This window comes from Thalassophryne amazonica, chromosome 12 (assembly GCF_902500255.1).
Source record: "Thalassophryne amazonica chromosome 12, fThaAma1.1, whole genome shotgun sequence".
NCBI lineage: Eukaryota > Metazoa > Chordata > Actinopteri > Batrachoidiformes > Batrachoididae > Thalassophryne > Thalassophryne amazonica.
Window position 1 is genome coordinate 94,918,444 of NC_047114.1, and position 24,792 is coordinate 94,943,235.

The following is a 24,792-nucleotide window of genomic DNA, read 5'->3' on the forward strand; positions in this document are numbered from 1 at the left end:
CTGCCCTCAAACGAGACTGCGGTGCCCAATTGTATTTCGGGAATGGAAATTGAGATGTGATGTATTACTTCAGACAGGAATGTTATGTTTTGGATGTCATCATATGTCCAGTAAGAACAGCATCATTTTGAAACTTAAATCTAGTGTGAGTGGTTGTTTAAGCAGCACACTCGCTCTCTTCACTTGGTGGTGTAAGTGAAAAAGAATCTCGTTTAAGAAATGTTTTTTACAATATTTACTGTATGGAATAAATGATCCAAAAGTGAACAACCATGTGTTAAGGACATTTTACTTCTTTCGGCTTAAGAAAACTGATTGTATCCGCTGAAAACAAAAGTTTTGGGGTATATATGAATCACCTTGTGCATCAGTGATTCATGTAGGCACTAATCCTAAATAGTTTTGTTGATTTCAGTGAAACCACACATAATACTAGTGACACCATATCAAGATGTGCGTGAATAAAAATAATTCTGGCCCAGAATCTTGAAGGGGTGCTACAGTGATGTCCATGGTGGACAGTGACACAATTTTTGTGATTTTTCCTCTGTATGCCACCACAACAGAGTTGACACGAAATGGTCAAGATGTGCTTATAGTGTAAAATTTCATCTTTATTTCAAGGAAGGAAGAAGTTGCTTGCCTCTACTGGTGGTTGCCTCTACTGGTGGTTGGCTCTCACTGCGGTATTGTATCACTTCCTGTTCCGGAGCACAGTGGTGTTTTGCTGTATCTGTTAGCTGTTTAATCTGCGCAGTTAGATTGATCTAGTTACCTAGATAACGATTTGTTTCACAGTGTAATCTTCACATGTCTTAACTAAAGCACTCCCTGTGCTGAATCACCTCTAAATTATTTACACATTATTCACTTTGTGTGTTTTTAGGAATTCGCTAGCTTAGCGCAGCTACTAGCTCTTAGCCGGTTTAGCATGGCAGCTTCTCCTGTCTCTCCCGCACTTTTCTGCTCTGGGTGTGAAATGTTTAGTTATTCCTCGGCCTCCTTTAGCAGTAATGGTACTTGTAATAAGTGTAGCTTATTCGTAGCTTTGGAGGCCAGGCTGGGCGAATTGGAGACTCGGCTCCACACTGTGGAAAATTCTACAGCTAGCCAGGACCCTGTAGTCGGTGCGGACCAAGGTAGCTTAGCTGTCGTTAGTTTCCCTCTGGCAGATCCCGAGCAGCCGAGAAAGCAGGCCGACTGGGTGACTGTGAGGAGGAAGCATAGTTCTAAACAGAAGCCCTGTGTACACCGCCAACCCGTTCACATTTCTAACCGTTTTTCCCCACTCGACGACACACCCGCCGAGGATCAAACTCTGGTTATTGGCGACTCTGTTTTGAGAAATGTGAAGTTAGCGACACCAGCAACCATAGTCAATTGTCTTCTGGGGGACAGAGCAGGCGACATTGAAGGAAATTTGAAACTGCTGGCTAAGGCTAAGCGTAAATTTGGTAAGATTGTAATTCACGTCGGCAGTAATGACACCCGGTTACGCCAATCGGAGGTCACTAAAATTAACATTGAATCGGTGTGTAACTTTGCAAAAACAATGTCGGACTCTGTAGTTTTCTCTGGGCCCCTCCCTAATCGGACCGGGAGTGACATGTTTAGCCGCATGTTCTCCTTGAATTGCTGGCTGTCTGAGTGGTGTCCAAAAAATGAGGTGGGCTTCATAGATAATTGGCAAAGCTTCTAGGGAAAACCTGGTCTTGTTAGGAGAGACGGCATCCATCCCACTTTGGATGGAGCAGCTCTCATTTCTAGAAATCTGGCCAATTTTCTTAAATCCTCCAAACCGTGACTATCCAGGGTTGGGACCAGGAAGCAGAGTTGTAGTCTTACACACCTCTGCAGCTTCTCTCCCCCTGCCATCCCCTCATTACCCCATCCCCGTAGAGACGGTGCCTGCTCCCAGACCACCAATAACCAGCAAAAATCTATTTAAGCATAAAAATTCAAAAAGAAAAAATAATATAGCACCTTCAACTGCACCACAGACTAAAACAGTTAAATGTGGTCTATTAAACATTGGGTCTCTCTCTTCTAAGTCCCTGTTAGTAAATGATATAATCATTGATCAACATATTGATTTATTCTGCCTTACAGAAACCTGGTTACAGCAGGATGAATATGTTAGTTTAAATGAGTCAACACCCCCGAGTCACACTAGCAGCAATCTTCCATTCCAGCTTATTAATTAATCAAAAACCCAGACAGAGCTTTAATTCATTTGAAAGCTTGACTCTTAGTTTTGTCCATCCAAATTGGAAGTCCCAAAAACCAGTTTTATTTGTTATTATCTATCGTCCACCTGGTCGTTACTGTGAGTTTCTCTGTGAATTTTCAGACCTTTTGTCTGACTTAGTGCTTAGCTCAGATAAGATAATTATAGTGGGCGATTTTAACATCCACACAGATGCTGAGAATGACAGCCTCAACACTGCATTTAATCTATTATTAGACTCAATTGGCTTTGCTCAAAATGTAAATGAGTCCACCCACCACTTTAATCATATCTTAGATCTTGTTCTGACTTATGGTATGGAAATTGAAGACTTAACAGTATTCCCTGAAAACTCCCTTCTGTCTGATCATTTCTTAATAACATTTACATTTACTCTGATGGACTACCCAGCAGTGGGGAATAAGTTTCATTACACTAGAAGTCTTTCAGAAAGCGCTGTAACTAGGTTTAAGGATATGATTCCATCTTTATGTTCTCTAATACCATATACCAACACAGTGCAGTGTAGCTACCTAAACTCTGTAAGTGAGATAGAGTATCTCGTCAATAGTTTTACATCCTCATTGAAGACAACTTTGGATGCTGTAGCTCCTCTGAAAAAGAGAGCTTTAAATCAGAAGTGCGTGACTCAGTGGTATAACTCACAAACTCGCAGCTTAAAGCAGATAACCCATAAGTTGGAGAGGAAATGGCGTCTCACTAATTTAGAAGATCTTCACTTAGCCTGGAAAACGAGTCTGTTGCTCTATAAAAAAGCCCTCCGTAAAGCTAGGACATCTTACTACTCATCACTAATTGAAGAAAATAAGAACAACCCCAGGTTTCTTTTCAGCACTGTAGCCAGGCTGACAAAGAGTCAGAGCTCTATTGAGCCGAGTATTCCTTTAACTTTAACTAGTAATAACTTCATGATTTTCTTTGCTAATAAAATTTTAACTATTAGAGAAAAAATTACTCATAACCATCCCAAAGACGTATCGTTATCTTTGGCTGCTTTCAGTGATGCCGGTATTTGGTTAGACTCTTTCTCTCAGATTGTTCTGTCTGAGTTATTTTCATTAGTTACTTCATCCAAACCATCAACATGTTTATTAGACCCCATTTCTACCAGGCTGCTCAAGGAAGCCCTACCATTATTTAATGCTTCGATCTTAAATATGATCAATCTATCTTTATTAGTTGGCTATGTACCACAGGCTTTTAAGGTGGCAGTAATTAAACCATTACTTAAAAAGCCATCACTTGACCCAGCTATCTTAGCTAATTATAGGCCAATCTCCAACCTTCCTTGTCTCTCAAAAATTCTTGAAAGGGTAGTTGTAAAACAGCTAACTGATCATCTGCAGAGGAATGGTCTATTTGAAGAGTTTCAGTCAGGTTTTAGAATTCATCATAGTACAGAAACAGCATTAGTGAAGGTTACAAATGATCTTCTTATGGCCCCAGACAGTGGACTCATCTCTGTGCTTGTTCTGTTAGACCTCAGTGCTGCTTTTGATACTGTTGACCATAAAATTTTATTACAGAGATTAGAGCATGCCATAGGTATTAAAGGCACTGCGCTGCAGTGGTTTGAATCATATTTATCTAATAGATTACAATTTGTTCATGTAAATGGGGAATCTTCTTCACAGACTAAGGTTAATTATGGAGTTCCACAGGGTTCTGTGCTAGGACCAATTTTATTCACTTTATACATGCTTCCCTTAGGCAGTATTATTAGACGGCATTGCTTAAATTTTCATTGTTACGCAGATGATACCCAGCTTTATCTATCCATGAAGCCAGAGGACACACACCAATTAGCTAAACTGCAGGATTGTCTTACAGACATAAAGACATGGATGACCTCTAATTTCCTGCTTTTAAACTCAGATAAAACTGAAGTTATTGTACTTGGCCCCACAAATCTTAGAAACATGGTGTCTAACCAGATCCTTACTCTGGATGGCATTACCCTGACCTCTAGTAATACTGTGAGAAATCTTGGAGTCATTTTTGATCAGGATATGTCATTCAAAGCGTATATTAAACAAATATGTAAGACTGCTTTTTTGCATTTACGCAGTATCTCTAAAATTAGAAAGGTCTTGTCTCAGAGTGATGCTGAAAAACTAATTCATGCATTTATTTCCTCTAGGCTGGACTATTGTAATTCATTATTATCAGGTTGTCCTAAAAGTTCCCTGAAAAGCCTTCAGTTAATTCAAAATGCTGCAGCTAGAGTACTAACGGGGACTAGAAGGAGAGAGCATATCTCACCCATATTGGCCTCTCTTCATTGGCTTCCTGTTAATTCTAGAATAGAATTTAAAATTCTTCTTCTTACTTATAAGGTTTTGAATAATCAGGTCCCATCTTATCTTAGGGACCTCATAGTACCATATCACCCCAATAGAGCGCTTCGCTCTCAGACTGCAGGCTTACTTGTAGTTCCTAGGGTTTGTAAGAGTAGAATGGGAGGCAGAGCCTTCAGCTTTCAGGCTCCTCTCCTGTGGAACCAGCTCCCAATTCAGATCAGGGAGACAGACACCCTCTCTACTTTTAAGATTAGGCTTAAAACTTTCCTTTTTGCTAAAGCTTATAGTTAGGGCTGGATCAGGTGACCCTGAACCATCCCTTAGTTATGCTGCTATAGACTTAGACTGCTGGGGGGTTCCCATGATGCACTGAGTGTTTCTTTCTCTTTTTGCTCTGTATGCACCACTCTGCATTTAATCATTAGTGATTGATCTCTGCTCCCCTCAACAGCATGTCTTTTTCCTGGTTCTCTCCCTCAGCCCCATCCAGTCCCAGCAGAAGACTGCCCCTCCCTGAGCCTGGTTTTGCTGGAGGTTTCTTCCTGTTAAAAGGGAGTTTTTCCTTCCCACTGTCGCCAAGTGCTTGCTCACAGGGGGTCGTTTTGACCGTTGGGGTTTTTACGTAATTATTGTATGGCCTTGCCTTACAATATAAAGCACCTTGGGGCAACTGTTTGTTGTGATTTGGCGCTATATAAATAAAATTGATTGAATTGATTGATCATGATACTAGGTGTTCTTTGAGCATTCATCAACTTTCCCAGTCTTTTGTTGCTCCGTCCCAACTTTTTTGAAATGTACTGCAGGCATCCATTTCAAAATGAGCAAATATTTGCACAAAAACAACAAAGTTTATCAGTTTGAACATTAAATATCTTATCTTTGTGGTGTATTCAATTGAATATAGGTTGAAGAGGATTTTCAAATCATTCTACTCTGTTTTTATTTACATTTTACACAACATCCCATCTTCATTGGAATTGGGATTGTATTAAGCATGTGAATCTTATCACTGACAACAATTCGATACGCACCTCGATACACTACCAGCAATAAGATACATATAGCGATACATGAAAATATGATTCACCCCTGTTCCTGATTCAATGTGATTTTATATGCATTTGATGGCGGTTCAATCCCTCACAATGCGATACGATGCGATTTGGTGTGATAAGATTTTATTGATATCGATGCCACTTATCGATCTGATTCTTTATCGATTCCCTTATCAATACCTCTTGTAAATTTCTGTGTACTAAAAGTAGGCTTTACAGGTTTTCTATGTCAACAACACTTTACTGAGTCTTAAAGTAAATAAATATGAAATTGGTCACTGGATCCTTGATCTCTGGACATAAATAAAAATCAATAAAATCTGTAAATGGTCACTGGATCCTTGATGTACATGATGGATCCTAGATCTCTGGACATAAATAGAAATTAATGACATAAATATAACTCCATAGCCTCTGAGCTGAGCTCAGACGGCTGAGCTGAATGTCAAAACGTAATTCATAAATAAACGGAGGGCGTCTCATTTTGGGGGGCGGGGGGGAACGGTTTAGTACGGTTGTAGTGTATTGTTTGCATTATAACGTTTGGAAAGAAGTGTCATTTGATTTAAAACAGCAATTCGCTCTGAAGTTATTAATACCGACCGAAATCTGCATGGCTTTTTGGAGCTGTGCACTTAGTCCCACAAAACAGAGGATACAATTATTATAATTTCTTTGACCTGATGGACAACTTCAGTTTACGCAGTGGCTGGTGCTCACGCCAGTGGACTTGCAGACCCGCTGTTGTCTGCAATCAACGTAAAGAAATTATCATTTTCTCGATAAACACCCTCAAAATCAATGGCTGCTCCAGTGTCCCAAACCGTTCGTGGTGCATTCAATGTGCCTCAGGGAGGAAAAAAAAAAAAAAAAAATTCGACGCAGGCAGCAAGTAATGTAACAATTGAATTGATGCACACTGAATGAATCTATGCACTTGCATTGTGCACGTTTGTATCTATATACCAATTTGTATTGATTAATCTCCACATGCCTAATATATATATATATATATATGTATGTTCTCCACTCAGATTGCAATAGCCAATCACAGATTAGCCTTTCTGTCCATCATTTACCTGTATTTTGGCACGCTTGGTGCCAGAAAGTTATGTTGGATCCAAAAGGATCCAAAAAGGCTAGGACCAAAAGTTATATCGGATCGGTTCCCACTGACCAATAGCGTTAGAGCTTATTGCCAACAGCTAGCCAATCAGCGCGCGGCATACGAAGGTCAGGAACTAGCTGACAGACGCTGGTTGAAAAAAATGGCAACAAACATGTCAACAATAGCAGAAAGTCGTCTGCCAGCGAGGTTTGCTGAGTTCACAGAGGAGGAACTGGTGGAAATGTTTAACTCCAAGGATGCCAAGAACACTAAGAAGGTAGACAAGCACGCTACTGACGTTTTAGAAGCATTCATCGCATCAGAATCAATCATATGCTGTTCACAATAAAATAAATTGATCTAATTTACTTAACTCTTTGTTTGCTTAATTTGGGAGGGGGGCGGATATATATATATATATATATATATATACATACATACACACACACACACACACACACACACACACACACACACACACACACACACACAGTCCAGAACATACAATAAAGAACAATGGCATCAAGCCTCCAATGTAATATAAGGAAGATGAAGAAAAAAGTAGTAATTTCCAGGGATGCCTAAATTATACTGAGAAATTACAAATGCTTGTGGCCTTCTTATTTTTTAAGACAACATAAATTGGTGTTGTATACCTCAAAATCATTATAAAAATTAAACCAATTTGGCTTAGATTTATGCAATTTTTGGGGTGAATATTAAATTTTCCAAATAAAATAAACACTTGCTATAATATTTGTTCACAGAATCTCTAACAAAATATATATGACCCCCTTCTTACAACTGTTCCTGTCATTTACACCCCCCCTCCCAGTTTTATGTCTAGCCGGAGCCCCTCCCCCACATGCTTTCAAGCCTGTTCTACAACGCATATTATGCACCACGACGCATGCGTAGAAGTGCTACCACCATGATGCAAATGTCACTGCGCAACCAACTCACAGCGGGCCCGCTCCAAGCCTGGGTTAGATACAAAACACACCACAAACGCAGTGCAACTCGGCATCTGAGTCAAACTATGTGTACTTACTCACACGGAGACAAATAACTCGCCGTTTTCCCTCGTTCACCTTCAGCCGCAATCTTCGAGAGACTTCCGACCGACCGCAACACAGCAGCGGAAAAGATGACGTCAAGCACCCATTACTGTCCGTTCATTTCGCACGCAGAAACAAAACCCGTCGACGCGCAGCGCGACCATCGAGCGAAACGCGTCGGCGCAGGGAATATACTCACGGTTACTGCCGCCTATTTAGACACTTCACCGACTGAAATAAAACAGTTAAATCGTTTTGACACATACCCCATCAACCAGGCAGCCGACGTAACTCGGTGTGGCTCGTACGAGCACGTGACTGCGCCCGGCCAATGGGAGCGACGCTTGCGTGTTTTGCTCGGCTTTTCTCGGAGAGGACGGGCGACGATGTTTTCAAAAGCGGAGCTGAACGTCATGAAGCCGTAGGCTACGGTTAACGTCCAACATTTAGGAAACAACCGTTTTTAGCTTACGCAACATACTCGCACAGTCGAACCCGGATGAGTCGACAGGAACGTATAAAACGGGTAAGCGCAAAGCAGGTTTTGGTTTTTGGATTATCTGTTCACAAGAGGAGGGGAGGGTAGAGGGAAAAAAAATCCCAGTTAATGTTCGCTGCCTGTGCTTAACTCTCTACAGCCAGCAGGCTAATGTTAATAGCTAAGCTAATTTGACGTAAACTGCGTGTTTATGCTTGCGTGGGCTCGGTTTACTTCTGTGCCACGTGTGTGACACATAAGTGATTTCCTCTCCCCTGAGGAAAATTTCAGTTATTTAAAAAATATTCTAGTTAGATGAGCCGATAAGGTAAAAAGCAGGAAAATGTCGGGACGCCCCCCGTTAGCCACAGTCAATCTGAACGGCACTGGAAACTAGCGAGCTAAACTAGCTAGATTAGCTGCGGGGAGATGATGGAGGGGGGAGGCGGAGTGAGGGCAGCAGAGGGGCTGCAGTCAGTCAGTGGGCTTTTGTTTCGGGCTGTGCTGCGCTTTCCTATTCAAGGATTGTCCGGAAATAACTGCACATGGCTCTGGAAATCAACATAATGGCAACACTGAAAAACGGTAGCCCTTTACAACATTATTGTGCAAATCACGTCTGGGAACGTCATGCTGTATTGCATTTACTAACCATTACCGTGTTGATGTTAAAAAAATAAATAAAAATACCGTTCAACCACATAGCCCAAAAACGACATCACCGTACGATGGGCGGTGCTGTCTGCATTGATGAGGTTGGCGCTACTGTTTATTCATACTCAACCCAGCTGTGAGAAATGAAACATAACTATCAAATCCGCTGTAAAAATATAATTTGATAGTACAAACGAGGAACGAGAACAGCTTCAATAACCAGGAGCTGTGCGCCTCCCAGCCACGGACTGTGATATCTTGGGGGTGTGTTGCCTGATACAAAAGCTGTTTTTAGATGGCTGGCTGTGCAAGGATCACTCTGAGCCTCCGAAATGTGGAAGGTGTAGTTCGATTTTTATATATATATATATATATATATTCATTCCAGAATACTGTTTCCTTTGTGTTTGAATTCCAGTTACTATGAAGTACCTTTTTATTTCAGTGGTATAATCACAAAATTCCACCTAATTTTATTTTTGGTAACTAGAAGCACTCAGAGTGCAAACCTCTGCCAAGGCCATAGGGTCACTGACCCTAAAGAGATTCCCTCCTTGGCACAGTGATCTATTCAACAATTCAGTGTTACAACCAAAACTATGATACATACACTTTTCTTTCCTGTAGGGCGATTCTCTCAAAATAGAGCCTGCATGGCCAAATTTCAAAACTACTTGTATAATATATTTGTTGATTTTATTTAAAGCTTTATATATTATATTTTATTAGTATGGCCACCAAATTTCATGAAGTGTTGATTTTCAGGAGGGAAACAGCTATTAAAGAGGGCATGTTGTTTGAGTGTGTTTAACAGAAATTGCTTTCAATTTTAAGGGTCATTTCTGCAAAAAATAGTTTTGTTATACATAATTGAATTTAGCATATATGTTAGAATCAATTTATATATTTAAGCCTTTTATTTCTTGTATTTTTTTCATTTTCCTTTATATTAAGGGGTCAAACTAAACATAAGCCTAATATATCACACATGTGACACTAGATATTAATTTTTTTTAATTAAACATTTGTATGGTTTCTCATTAACTTTAAGACTGCTCTGTTGATTTATAATTGTCACACGTGACAAATTGTCACGTGTGTGACCATCACGTGTGTGACCACTGCAAATTATATGCTAAAAACACACTAAAATTATATAAATATTCATAATTTTTGCTTGAGCCTACAATATTTGCACTCAGTTGCAATTCGCTTCGCACATGAGCAGAAATGAGCCATGAAAAACTACATGTGGCATAAACAAAGTGAGCAATGGAGGAAAATGAACAAAGTGTTGCAAATGAAACATCAAATTTACAGCCAAGGTTAGTGTTTTTATATACTTGATTGTTTATTATTTAAGGTAGAAACTGTTAGGAAAGCTGGAAATGGTTTTATCCTAGCTAAAAACTAGTAGTTGTTGAAGAAAATATCAGAATAAAAGTGCTGTATTCTCGATCTTAAACAGTTTGTTCGCCATTACAACATGGGTGCTGTTGCACGTGTGTGATTTTGCTGTGTTGTTTTGGGACTAAAATATGGAAAGAAGAAACGTATTAAATTCTGCATGAAAATTCTGTATGACTTGTCTCAGAAGTTTCAGAAGGATTTCAATGGGGTACATATTATGCGAGTAGGTTAGATGAGCTCATGAAGGCTGTTTAAAGTAACTTCCAAGCAAAACAGTGGAACACATTACTGTATACTTTTTAGTTCTGTTAACTGTTGTTGTTTATATATATTCTATGTTTAATAATATCTGGTGCTATTTATACCAGATTTTTACTAGTTGTTGTTTATATTTCACTCTTGGTCACACACGACAGACACATAATCCTCTCGGACACTTAGTTTTAGTTTTTCACAGAAATTTGTATATATGTTTTTAAGAGTGTCAATTACTGCAATATTTCATGTGCTCTTCTTTATGCTATCTTTTCCAAGTTTACAGACTTTTGAACTTGTTGTGAGAACATAATTAAAATTCATTTTTGTGAGTCAAACACGTGACATGTCACATTCGCCTTGGTATCTGAAAAAAGGGTAGTGAAAAAGTTGTGCTAATTATGTGTGCTAATAGAGTTGACCCAAGGCTCAATAAATGTCTAATAATTTTCAAGGCCTCATATATTGCTAAAGCTTAAGGCACTGAACTAGAACAAAATGGTTGTCTGAATGTCACACACGTGACAGGAGAATCCCCCTGTATATTTGACATCCTTGACAATGAAAACATACCACTAGAACTTGGAATCACTTTTATGTCTATTAGATGAAAAGTTATTGAATAAAAACGATTTTTTAGTAATGACGGTTTTATTCTGGATCTAGCTCCATAACGTTTGAAGCTACATCAAATCTGATGACACCTTACTGAATCAGTACAGATTCAGCTACAATTTGGTGTTAGTTGTGCATCTCTAGCTTCATTTGTCACCTCACACTGACACATTTTCTATTTTCCCTATATTTTTGCATATTCTGGATCACCAGATCCGGAATCCGGATCCGATCATCACCAAACTTTGTTGTTTGATAGAACATTTGATTATGTTACACCCTAATTTTTTTCAAGATTTCTACCTTGTTTTTGTGGAGTTAGAAACTAGAATGTCGAAATTCCCCCTATCCCGCAATGGTGAAGAATCCTTTAAAAAATTCCTGGATCCGGATCGTGATCTGGATCACCACTAAAATTTAATCACTTGTTCCTCTGGCCGTTTCCAACCGCTCCACAAAATTTCATCAAAATCCTGCTGACAAACAGACAGACAAACAAACAAACGTGACTGAAAACATAACCTCCTTGGCGGAGGTAATAAATATATAAAAAATACTAAACCACTGTAACAGGTATTACATAAAAATAACCAACATAAAAATAACAACATAAAACAACATAAAAATAATAATTTGGTAATTTCCAACCACTCCACAAAATTTAATCAAAATCCGTTCAAAACATTTTGAGTTATCCTGCTGACAAACAGGCAAAAAATTTATTTTTGTCACTTTCTCTAAAATTGTATATAATAATCATTAGATTATTAATATATTAACAAAAATAAATCAAAGAAATATTACAATTTGAAAACAAATGCACCCGAACGTGATGACAGCTGCAACTGCTTAATGCTAACTTTTAACATTGAAAATGCCGTAGACATGCTAACGCATTAGCATCGGGATCCGGATTGTGATCCGGATCACCACTAAAATTTAATCACTTGTTCCTCTTGTCATTTCCAACCACTCCACAAAATTTCATCAAAATCCGTTCAAAACGTTTTGAGTTATCCTGCTGACAGACAGACAGACAGACAAACAAACAAATGCGACCGAAAACATAACCTCCTTGGCGGAGGTAATTATTTATTTTGGGGCATTCTGTGGCAAATGGGTGAGCGTGGGTACACGTCACCGGTGAAGTGGCAAAGAGAATTCATACTTCCACGACTGGCTCTGTGACAACACACTTGGCCTGTATGCTGTTCTATTGAAATCAGCTGGTTTGGTATTGTCTCCAGCTTGCTTCTAACAGCCAGCTGATAGCTATCATTGCCTGGAACGATGAAATTTATACACCAAGCTGACCTGAAATCAGCCACACACTCATCTTCAACCGCTTATCCAATTCGCTGTTTCGCAGTTGTGAATCTTGCGCTGTCTTGCAGTCCGTGACTTGCACGAGAGGTCTGTTTCAGCAGAGTTCCAGTGTTGCCGACCGAACAGTCCCCCCTAAAAATTGGTCCGTCCAGCCTTCACTGCACATGCGTCATTTCGGGCCTGAGACTGACGCTCTACCCCCAAAGCGATCAAAGGGAATAATGTGATTATTAACCATCAGATGACAAGGAAAAACCTCTTAAATCATTCTAAAGTCAGTTTTAAGCAGAAATGGGGCTGTTTTAAGAAGAAAATGACGTGATAATCAGCAAGTCATTACTGGCGGTCAGAAATGACGTAGGCGCCGCAGCATGTCAGAGTCAGACATGCTACTGTGGTGCTCCGATTGCTTGCCCTGTCTTTTATTATGAAATAATGCTGAATTTATGTGGAAATGATTGTTGTACTAAAGCTTCCGAAATGTCACTGCGATAGATGATGATGGGAATGCTATTTAAGCAGTAACGAGGTGATAATTTGCTGACGCTCAGAAATTACGCAGCTGAGATCCGAAATGACGCATGTGCAGTGAAGGTGGGGCAGACCGATTTTTTTGGGGGGGGACCATTCGGTCAGCGACACCGGTTTACGGTACAATGTAAACATACCTCCTGAAGAATGGACAACAAGACAACATCGGGGTACAGCAGAAGCACAGGTACTACACCTCTTCTGAATAACCCTCTCAACTTGGAAGAACATGTTATCATAATCACTCATGAACTCCTGAATCAACGCCATCCACATCCTCCCTAGCCATTGTTTACATGGATTTGAAACGCAGGAACTCTGCTGGCACCGCGGTGCATTCTGGGAAGCGCAGGGAGCTGCCAGGGGGATTATGGGAAATGTTAAAACGGAGAATATATTGACTTTGTTGACGAGTCTGAACCCTTTGAAAAGTGACCAAATTTCATGTGTTTGTACTGAGTTTGGTGATTTTCACTAGCCAAAAATGGCCACCACAGGGCGCTGGTGTATTGCCCGTCCACAGCCATATAGTGAATTCACGACTGAATCGCTACGTGTACAACTCGGGATGGGTAATGATAAGATTTTATCTATCGATGCCATTATCGATTCCGCTTATCGGCCCGATTCCTTATTGATACCTCTTATGAATTTTCTGTGTACTAAAAGTAGGCTTTACAGGTTTTCTGTGTCAACACAACATTTTAAATTGGTCACTGGATCATTGATCTCTGGACATAAATAAATAAAATCTGTAGTTTTTGTCAAAAGCATTTCCTTTCAGACATTCTGGCATGAATGTCTCTCTGTACCTCTGAGCTGAGCTCAGCCGGCTGCTGCACGTCAGCGCAGGACGTCGTTTGGGTGGAAAAAACATTTTGATCGATTGCAGTTTGTTTGTAGTCCAACATTTAGAAATTTATAGGCCCCTTGTACCCCAGCGAAATCACTGCTCCTGATTGTTACTGACGAGTCATTGCTCAGAACATGTCACACCTTGTAATTCTGTCCAGGTACTCATCGGCGTCGGTTATGGTGTTGGTGTGCAAATGCATGTACCTTGATTTAAAAATCACTGTTTATAATCTGCATCTCCTTGATAGACTTTAAATGACAATTACTGTTCTCCCTACTGTTTGTGGAAATATTTTTTTCTGTTGTTGTTCAATCAATCAATCAATTTTTTTATATTTAATTTTTTTGTTCAGTTTACATCTAAGAAAGCGATGATAAAACGTTAGGCTTCGTACGTGGGTAGTGCTGCTTTATTAAATGCACTTTTGTCATCATCACGATATGGGTAGTTCTGCTTTATTAATTGCACTTTCGTCGTCATCACGATATGAGCTTGCACAGGGAACACATCGCAAAGGCAAACTGAATACGAACAACGATTTTAGTTGCACACATCGCAACGTAAGGTAGGGTTTGACCCTGCAGTGCTGGCACTCATTGATGTATAATGAGTATAGATGGAAGCCTGGGCAGGGGTGGTGGACAAGCGGTTAAGTGTGGTTGTTTATAGTGCAGAAGTTTCCAGGTTCAATACATACCCCTGTCCATTCTCCATGTAATATGGAGTTGTGTCAGGAAGACCGCGGCAAAAACTTGTGCCAAATGAATATCTAGTTCCACCTCTGATCTTGTGTGGCGACCCCGAGTGCAAACAAGGGAGAAGCCGAAGGGACTTATTTACAGTGGGAACCCTGGTAGAAGGAACTCAACATTGTTTTTGGTGAAACTGGTATGTCAGGGAAATGGGGGAGCCAGAAATTTTATGTTGGGTGCTTAGTGACCAAAATATACCTGACTACAACAAGATTTTGTTGACTGAAGATGGATAAGTGAATCCAGCAAAAACTCACTCAGGCTGGTGGACAAGTGACAAATACGACTGAGAAAGACAAATGTCTTTCAGCCCTGAAAACACTGATGACAGTGGCAGACAGTGTTCAAGTCACATCTGGGAGCATGTGCTGATGCTGTGCTTTGCCACATTCATGATATTATAGAGCCGTTTTGGGTCTTGGATGGGGACCACCCAGGCACACAACCTGTCCAATTCCCACATCTCTAAAGTAACAATTTACCTGCTGCAACCAGTTGAAATGTGATAATCTCCTGTTCCTTCTGCGGCTTCTGGGTTCCTTAGCACTTGGACACCTGCATGCTGGATCATGCACAGAGCAATGGACCACATGGCCAAAGTGTCAAACAAAGTAAAAAATATTGCTACTGTATTTGTTAGTATTGACATCTGACACACCAGACTTGTGTGTTGTCTCATCGGCCTATCAGATGTCCAAAATGTTATCTGAAATAACAGTTTGACTTTAACCATGGCCTGTGTCCACCAAATATCCTTTTCTTGTCAAATGATCCCAGGCCCTTTGGCAAGCATTTTGAGTGATTGGACCACAATGCATTTTGTTGTTCATTCACAATTGTGTGTAGCACTGTCTACTTGTGATCAGTTCACAAGATGCATGTTGCAACCAAGTATATGGCCTTTATGGAATATATGAAACATGGGCTTTATACTGAGGACATGTTTGCCTGGTGGTTAGAAAGGAAATCAGAGAATCCCTGATTTGATTTCCCCATCAATTCACTAAGGTGCAGTTGACCAAGGTCCTTTATTCCCAAGTTGGTCCCAGTGTACACTTGAATACTATCTTTCCATTTCCCTTTAATGGAGATTGGTTTATTTGTTTTTTGTCATCCTGTGCACCTTCAGCTCTATTTTATGTTTTGCCATTACCAGTATTGTGGTGTGTGCCACGTGGATGCACGGAAAATCATTGGAAGAGTTCCAGTTTGGTGCTGCTCTCTTTACTTCAAGATATTTGCCCCTAGCTCATAGAGCATAGCAGTGCCATTTTACCAACAAACAGCACACTGAGAAACTGAGTTTCCCATTGTGTCTTGTAGGGATGTGAATCGTACAACAACTCACGATTCAATTCGATTCTGATTCTTGGGGTGACGATTCGATTCAGAAGCGATTTTCGATTCAAAGAGCTCTGAGAAATAGTTATATTAAAAAATGTTTATGTTTAAGAAAATGCAGCTTTACAAGGTTGATCAAGTGATTCTAGATGTAAATTTACTTATCTGCTTTGCTCATTCAGAGTTGGCTGGCAGTTTAGCAAAGCGCTGGTCAATAATCGGCAGAGGCCGCTGCTCCGCTCCTTTTAGCTCCGGGTGATGACGTAGCATGTGGGCTTGCGGATTTGAAGTGTTTCCGAAGTACTTAACTTTCATTTTGCAGATTTTGCACACTGCATAAGTCATGTCAAGCTCCTCCTTATGCAGCAAATAATAAAATCCAAAATGCGCCCAAACATTTGCCTTCAGCAAAGACGGTGTTGGCTGAATTAGCTCTTCATCCGCCATGCTAAGCTTCAGCTCACAAATGTTTGAAGCACGCCGGACACCCCCCCCCCCCGCGGAGATGCTGTAGTACGGAAGCCATTGCCTGACAAACAGTGTTTAATAAAAATGCTTTTTAAAAATCGATTCTTGGACATTTTGGATCGATTCTGAATCGTAATAAATAAGAATCGTGATTCAGACGTAAATCGATTTTTTTTTTTTTCCAACACCCCTGGTGTCTTGGCCTGTTGTATTTTAACCTATCTCGATCAAAATCCTAAATTCTATCAAATAACATCACATTTTGTTCATATTCATAAAGTAAGATTGTGAATACTAAAGAATAAAATTACAGTGGTGGAGAACAAATTTGTTTTTATGATTTGAATAGTAAAAAATTGAAAGTCACTGCACTTCTAATGCACATTGTAAAAGTGCTGTTTTATGGAAATGGCTTTCATATACCCAGAAGAAACCTTTGAAAACCATCTATACATTCTAATTGTAATGCTAAATTGTTGTTGTTTGTTTATCCAATTACTTTAAAGGTTATTTGCCTTATGCATTTGCAAAATGAACTAATAGGGCAGCGCAGGCTCGTTTGAGCCCTGCATGACAGCGCAGGATTTGACCACTTATGGGGACAGCCATTTTCGTTGCGTAATAACCCCTGGCAAAAATTATGGAATCACTGGCCTTGGAGGATGTTCATTTGTTTAATTTTGTAGAAAAAAAGCAGATCACAGACATGACACAAAACTAAAGTCATTTCAAATGGCAACTATCTGGCTTTAAGAAACACTATAAGAAATCAAGAAAAAAAATTGTGGCAGTCAGTAACGGTTACTTTTTTAGACCAACCAGAGGGAAAAAAATATGGACTCACTCAATTCTGAGGAATAAATTGTGGAATCACCCTGTAAATTTTCATCCCCAAAACTAACACCTGCATCTAATCAGATCTGCTCGTTAGTCTGCATCTAAAAAGGAGTGATCACACCTTGGAGAGCTGTTGCACCAAGTGGACTGACATGTATCATGGCTCCAACACGAGAGATGTCAATTGAAACAGAGAGGATTATCAAACTATTAAAAGAGGGTAAATCATCACGCAATGTTGCAAAAGATGTTGGTTGTTCACAGTCAGTTGTGTCTAAACTCTGGACCAAATACAAACAACATGGGAAGGTTGTTAAAGGCAAACATACTGGTAGACCAAGGAAGACATCAAAGCGTCAAGGCAGAAAACTTAAAGCAATATGTCTCAAAAATCGAAAATGCACAACAAAACAAATGAGGAACGAATGGGAGGAAACTGGAGTCAACGTCTGTGACCGAACTGTAAGAAACTGCCTAAAGGAAATTGGATTTACATACAGAAAAGCTAAACGAAAGCCATCATTAACACCTAAACAGAAAAAACAAGGTTACAATGGGCTAAGGAAAAGCAATCGTGGACTGTGGATGACTGGATGAAAGTCATATTCAGTGATGAATCTCGAATCTGCATTGGGCAAGGTGATGATGCTGGAACTTTTGTTTGGTGCCGTTCCAATGAGATTTATAAAGATGACTGCCTGAAGAGAACATGTAAATTTCCACAGTCATTGATGATATGGGGCTGCATGTCAGGTACAGGCACTGGGGAGATGGCTGTCATCACATCATCAATAAATGCACAAGTTTACGTTGATATTTTGGACACTTTTCTTATCCCATCAATTGAAAGGATGTTTGGGGATGATGAAATCATTTTTCAAGATGATAATGCATCTTGCCATAGAGCAAAAACTGTGAAAACATTCCTTGCAAAAAGACACATAGGGTCAATGTCATGGCCTGCAAATAGTCTGGATCTTAATCCAGTTGAAAATCTTTGGTGGAAGTTGAAGAAAATGGTCCATGACAAGGCTCCAACCTGCAAAACTGATCTGGCAACAGCAGTCAGAGAAAGTTGGAGCCAGATTGATGAAGAGTACTGTTTGTCACTCATCCATGCCTCAGAGACTGCAAGCTGTTATAAAAGCCAGAGGTGGTGCAACAAAATACTAGTGATGTGTTGGAGCTTTCTTTTGTTTTCATGATTCCATAATTTTTTCCTCAGAATTGAGTGATTCCATATTTTTTTCCCCTCTGCTTGGTCTAAAAAAGTAACCGTTACTGACTGCCACAATTTTTTTTCCCCTGATTTCTTATAGTGTTTCTTAAAGCCAGAAAGTTGCCTTTTGAAATGACTTTAGTTTTGTGTCATGTCTGTGATCTGCTTTTTTTTCCTACAAAATTAAACAACTGAACATCCTCCGAGACCAGTGATTCCATAATTTTTGCCAGGGGTCGTATATACGCAGCATCACTTCACACAGGAAAATGGTGTACGGTTTTGTTTTTGGCTGCAGTCACCGAAGCAGTTGTGAAAAGTGCAGGTTTTTTTTTTTTTTGGTTCCCAGTGGAGAAGGAAAGATGAGGCAAATGGGAGTGGTTGTGTCTGTAAGTGTTAGCCTACACAGCTAACCAGAGTAGCTATAAGCTCTCGCCTGCACAACCGCCTCAACACATTTGCGCTCTGGGTCATAAACAAACCACAACACATGTCCAGTTTCCACCACATTGTCACTTTTTCTTTATATTTTTACTTTGTTTGCGTGTAATTTGCCCAAAAACTCAGAGAAAGTGCCGTGTTTCTATCCTCGGAAGTAGAGAAATTGCGTCATATTTGACCCCTTTAACGCCCGCCCTCAAACGAGACTGCGGTGCCCAATTGTATTTCGGGAATGGAAATTGAGATGTGATGTATTACTTCAGACAGGAATGTTATGTTTTGGATGTCATCATATGTCCAGTAAGAACAGCATCATTTTGAAACTTAAATCTAGTGTGAGTGGTTGTTTAAGCAGCACACTCGCTCTCTTCACTTGGTGGTGTAAGTGAAAAAGAATCTCGTTTAAGAAATGGTTTTTACAATATTTACTGTATGGAATAAATGATCCAAAAGTGAACAACCATGTGTTAAGGACATTTTACTTCTTTCGGCTTAAGAAAACTGATTGTATCCACTGAAAAAAAAAGTTTTGGGGTATATATGAATCACCTTGTGCATCAGTGATTCATGTAGGCACTAATCCTAAATAGTTTTGTTGATTTCAGTGAAACCACACATAATACTAGTGACACCATATCAAGATGTGCGTGAATAAAAATAATTCTGGCCCAGAATCTTGAAGGGGTGCTACAGTGATGTCCATGGTGGACAGTGACACAATTTTTGTGATTTTTCCTCTGTATGCCACCACAACAGAGTTGACACGAAATGGTCAAGATGTGCTTATAGTGTAAAATTTCATCTTTATTTCAAGGAAGGAAGAAGTTGCTTGCCTCTACTGGTGGTTGGCTCTCACTGCGGTATTGTATCACTTCCTGTTCCGGAGCACAGTGGTGTTTTGCTGTATCTGTTAGCTGTTTAATCTGCGCAGTTAGATTGATCTAGTTACCTAGATAACGATTTGTTTCACAGTGTACTCTTCACGTGTCTTAACTAAAGCACTCCCTCTGCTGAATCACCTCTAAATTATTTACACATTATTCACTTTGTGTGTTTTTAGGAATCCGCTAGCTTAGCGCAGCTACTAGCTCTTAGCCGGTTTAGCATGGCGGCTTCTCCTGTCTCTCCCGCACTTTTCTGCTCTGGGTGTGAAATGTTTAGTTATTCCTCGGCCTCCTTTAGCAGTAATGGTACTTGTAATAAGTGTAGCTTATTCGTAGCTTTGGAGGCCAGGCTGGGCGAATTGGAGACTCGGCTCCGCACTGTGGAAAATTCTACAGCTAGCCAGGCCCCTGTAGTCGGTGCGGACCAAGGTAGCTTAGCCGCCGTTAGTTTCCCTCTGGCAGATCCCGAGCAGCCGGGAAAGCAGGCCGACTGGGTGACTGTGAGGAGGAAGCGTAGTTCTAAACAGAAGCCCTGTGTACACCACCAACCCGTTCACATTTCTAACCGTTTTTCCCCACTCGATGACACACCCGCCGAGGATCAAACTCTGGTTATTGGCGACTCTGTTTTGAGAAATGTGAAGTTAGCGACACCAGCAACCATAGTCAATTGTCTTCCGGGGGACAGAGCAGGCGACATTGAAGGAAATTTGAAACTGCTGGCTAAGGCTAAGCGTAAATTTGGTAAGATTGTAATTCACATCGGCAGTAATGACACCCGGTTACGCCAATCGGAGGTCACTAAAATTAACATTGAATCGGTGTGTAACTTTGCAAAAACAATGTCGGACTCTGTAGTTTTCTCTGGGCCCCTCCCCAATCGGACCGGGAGTGACATGTTTAGCCGCATGTTCTCCTTGAATTGCTGGCTGTCTGAGTGGTGTCCAAAAAATGAGGTGGGCTTCATAGATAATTGGCAAAGCTTCTGGGGAAAACCTGGTCTTGTTAGGAGAGACGGCATCCATCCCACTTTGGATGGAGCAGCTCTCATTTCTAGAAATCTGGCCAATTTTCTTAAATCCTCCAAACTGTGACTATCCAGGGTTGGGACCAGGAAGCAGAGTTGTAGTCTTACACACCTCTCTGCAGCTTCTCTCCCCCTGCCATCCCCTCATTACCCCATCCCCGTAGAGACGGTGCCTGCTCCCAGACCACCAATAACCAGCAAAAATCTATTTAAGCATAAAAATTCAAAAAGAAAAAATAATATAGCACCTTCAACTGCACCACAGACTAAAACAGTTAAATGTGGTCTGTTAAACATCGGGTCTCTCTCTTCTAAGTCCCTGTTAGTAAATGATATAATAATTGAGCAACATATTGATTTATTCTGCCTTACAGAAACCTGGTTACAGCAGGATGAATATGTTAGTTTAAATGAGTCAACACCCCCGAGTCACACTAACTGCCAGAATGCTCGTAGCACGGGCCGAGGCGGAGGATTAGCAGCAATCTTCCATTCCAGCTTATTAATTAATCAAAAACCCAGACAGAGCTTATAATTCATTTGAAAGCTTGACTCTTAGTCTTGTCCATCCAAATTGGAAGTCCCAAAAACCAGTTTTATTTGTTATTATCTATCGTCCACCAGGTCGTTACTGTGAGTTTCTCTGTGAATTTTCAGACCTTTTGTCTGACTTAGCGCTTAGCTCAGATAAGATAATTATAGTGGGCGATTTTAACATCCACACAGATGCTGAGAATGACAGCCTCAACACTGCATTTAATCTATTATTAGACTCAATTGGCTTTGCTCAAAATGTAAATGAGTCCACCCACCACTTTAATCATATCTTAGCTCTTGTTCTGACTTATGGTATGGAAATTGAAGACTTTAACAGTATTCCCTGAAACCTCCCTTCTGTCTGATCATTTCTTAATAACATTTACATTTACTCTGATGAACTGCCCAGCAGTGGGGAATAAGTTTCATTACACTAGAAGTCTTTCAGAAAGCGCTGTAACTAGGTTTAAGGATATGATTCCTTCTTTATGTTCTCTAATGCCATATACCAACACAGTGCAGAGTAGCTACCTAAACTCTGTAAGTGAGATAGAGTATCTCGTCAGTAGTTTTACATCCTCATTGAAGACAACTTTGGATGCTGTAGCTCCTCTGAAAAAGAGAGCTTTAAATCAGAAGTGCGTGACTCCGTGGTATAACTCACAAACTCGCAGCTTAAAGCAGATAACCCGTAAGTTGGAGAGGAAATGGCGTCTCACTAATTTAGAATATCTTCACTTAGCCTGGCAAAAGAGTCTGTTGCACTATAAAAAAAAAAAGCCCTCCGTAAAGCTAGGACATCTTACTACTCATCACTAATTGAAGAAAATAAGAACAACCCCAGGTTTCTTTTCAGCACTGTAGCCAGGCTGACAAAGAGTCAGAGCTCTGTTGAGCCGAGTATTCTTTTAACTTTAACTAGTAATGACTTCATGACTTTCTTTGCTAATAAAATTTTAACTATTAGAGAAAAAATTACTCATAACCATCCCAAAGACGTATCGTTATCTTTGGCTGCTTTCAGTGATGCCGGTATTTGGTTAGACTCTTTGTCAGATTGTTCTGTCTGAGTTATTTTCATTAGTTACTTCATCCAAACCATCAACATGTCTATTAGACCCCATTCCTACCAGGCTGCTCAAGGAAGCCCTACCATTATTTAATGCTTCGATCTTAAATATGATCAATCTATCTTTATTAGTTGGCTATGTACCACAGGCTTTTAAGGTGGCAGTAATTAAACCATTACTTAAAAAGCCATCACTTGACCCATCTATCTTAGCTAATTATAGGCCAATCTCCAACCTTCCTTTTCTCTCAAAAATTCTTGAAAGGGTAGTTGTAAAACAGCTAACTGATCATCTGCAGAGGAATGGTCTATTTGAAGAGTTTCAGTCAGGTTTTAGAATTCATCATAGTACAGAAACAGCATTAGTGAAGGTTACAAATGATCTTATGGCCCCAGACAGTGGACTCATCTCTGTGCTTGTTCTGTTAGACCTCAGTGCTGCTTTTGATACTGTTGACCATAAAATTTTATTACAGAGATTAGAGCATGCCATAGGTATTAAAGGCACTGCGCTGCGGTGGTTTGAATCATATTTATCCAATCGATTACAATTTGTTCATGTAAATGGGGAATCTTCTTCGCAGACTAAGGTTAATTATGGAGTTCCACAAGGTTCTGTGCTAGGACCAATTTTATTCACTTTATACATGCTTCCCTTAGGCAGTATTATTAGACGGCATTGCTTAAATTTTCATTGTTACACAGATGATACCCAGCTTTATCTATCCATGAAGCCAGAGGACACACACCAATTAGCTAAACTGCAGGATTGTCTTACAGACATAAAGACATGGATGACCTCTAATTTCCTGCTTTTAAACTCAGATAAAACTGAAGTTATTGTACTTGGCCCCACAAATCTTAGAAACATGGTGTCTAACCAGATCCTTACTCTGGATGGCATTACCCTGACCTCTAGTAATACTGTGAGAAATCTTGGAGTCATTTTTGATCAGGATATGTCATTCAAAGCGCATATTAAACAAATATGTAGGACTGCTTTTTTGTATTTACGCAATATCTCTAAAATTAGAAAGGTCTTGTCTCAGAGTGATGCTGAAAAACTAATTCATGCATTTATTTCCTCTAGGCTGGACTATTGTAATTCATTATTATCAGGTTGTCCTAAAAGTTCCCTGAAAAGCTTTCAGTTAATTCAAAATGCTGCAGCAAGAGTACTAACGGGGACTAGAAGGAGAGAGCATATCTCACCCATATTGGCCTCTCTTCATTGGCTTCCTGTTAATTCTAGAATAGAATTTAAAATTCTTCTTCTTACTTATAAGGTTTTGAATAATCAGGTCCCATCTTATCTTAGGGACCTCATAGTACCATATCACCCCAATAGAGCGCTTCGCTCTGACTGCAGTCTTACTTGTAGTTCCTAGGGTTTGTAAGAGTAGAATGGGAGGCAGAGCCTTCAGCTTTCAGGCTCCTCTCCTGTGGAACCAGCTCCCAATTCAGATCAGGGAGACAGACACCCTCTCTACTTTTAAGATTAGGCTTAAAACTTTCCTTTTTGCTAAAGCTTATAGTTAGGGCTGGATCAGGTGACCCTGAACCATCCCTTAGTTATGCTGCTATAGACTTAGACTGCTGGGGGGTTCCCATGATGCACTGAGTGTTTCTTTCTCTTTTTGCTCTGTATGCACCACTCTGCATTTAATCATTAGTGATTGATCTCTGCTCCCCTCAACAGCATGTCTTTTTCCTGGTTCTCTCCCTCAGCCCCATCCAGTCCCAGCAGAAGACTGCCCCTCCCTGAGCCTGGTTCTGCTGGAGGTTTCTTCCTGTTAAAAGGGATTTTTCCCTTCCCACTGTCGCCAAGTGTTTGCTCACAGGGGGTCGTTTTGACCGTTGGGGTTTTTACGTAATTATTGTATGGCCTTGCCTTACAATATAAAGCACCTTGGGGCAACTGTTTGTTGTGATTTGGCGCTATATAAATAAAATTGATTGATCGATTGATTGAGTAAGTCCTATATCGGCCCTGAGGCCAGTTCTTGCCTGTTCTTGTCCCCAGATATGTAGCATGAAGTGTATGAGTATGATTGCCCAAGACTAGAAACCAGTCCATCATAGGTTACGTCCCCATCTACAACCAGTGCCCAGTTCCAATTGATCAGACTGGGGCGATGCAGATAGTGTGTTGTCCATGAACACAGACTGGGTAGTGTGACTGCGAATCAAGCCCTGGTCTGTATATTGGTAGTTGCACTTCTATCCCACTGAGCTACTTGCTCTGCTATTAGTTCAAGGAGTTTAGCAAAAATATTATACATCAAGGTAAGCCACCAATTCTCCCATGAGATCTCTACAG

The 24,792-nt window shown here is 40.2% G+C and overlaps 1 protein-coding gene across 1 annotated transcript in view; it reads left to right on the forward strand.

The window, feature by feature from the left end:
• Positions 1 to 8,123: 8,123 nt before the first annotated feature.
• The window catches only part of ankrd12 (ankyrin repeat domain 12), a 74,737-nt gene continuing 58,068 nt past the window's right edge, over positions 8,124 to 24,792 (forward strand). Inside the window, 1 exon segment of the mRNA XM_034184052.1 lies at positions 8,124 to 8,298. The gene's annotated coding sequence lies outside the window, so the exon portion shown is untranslated.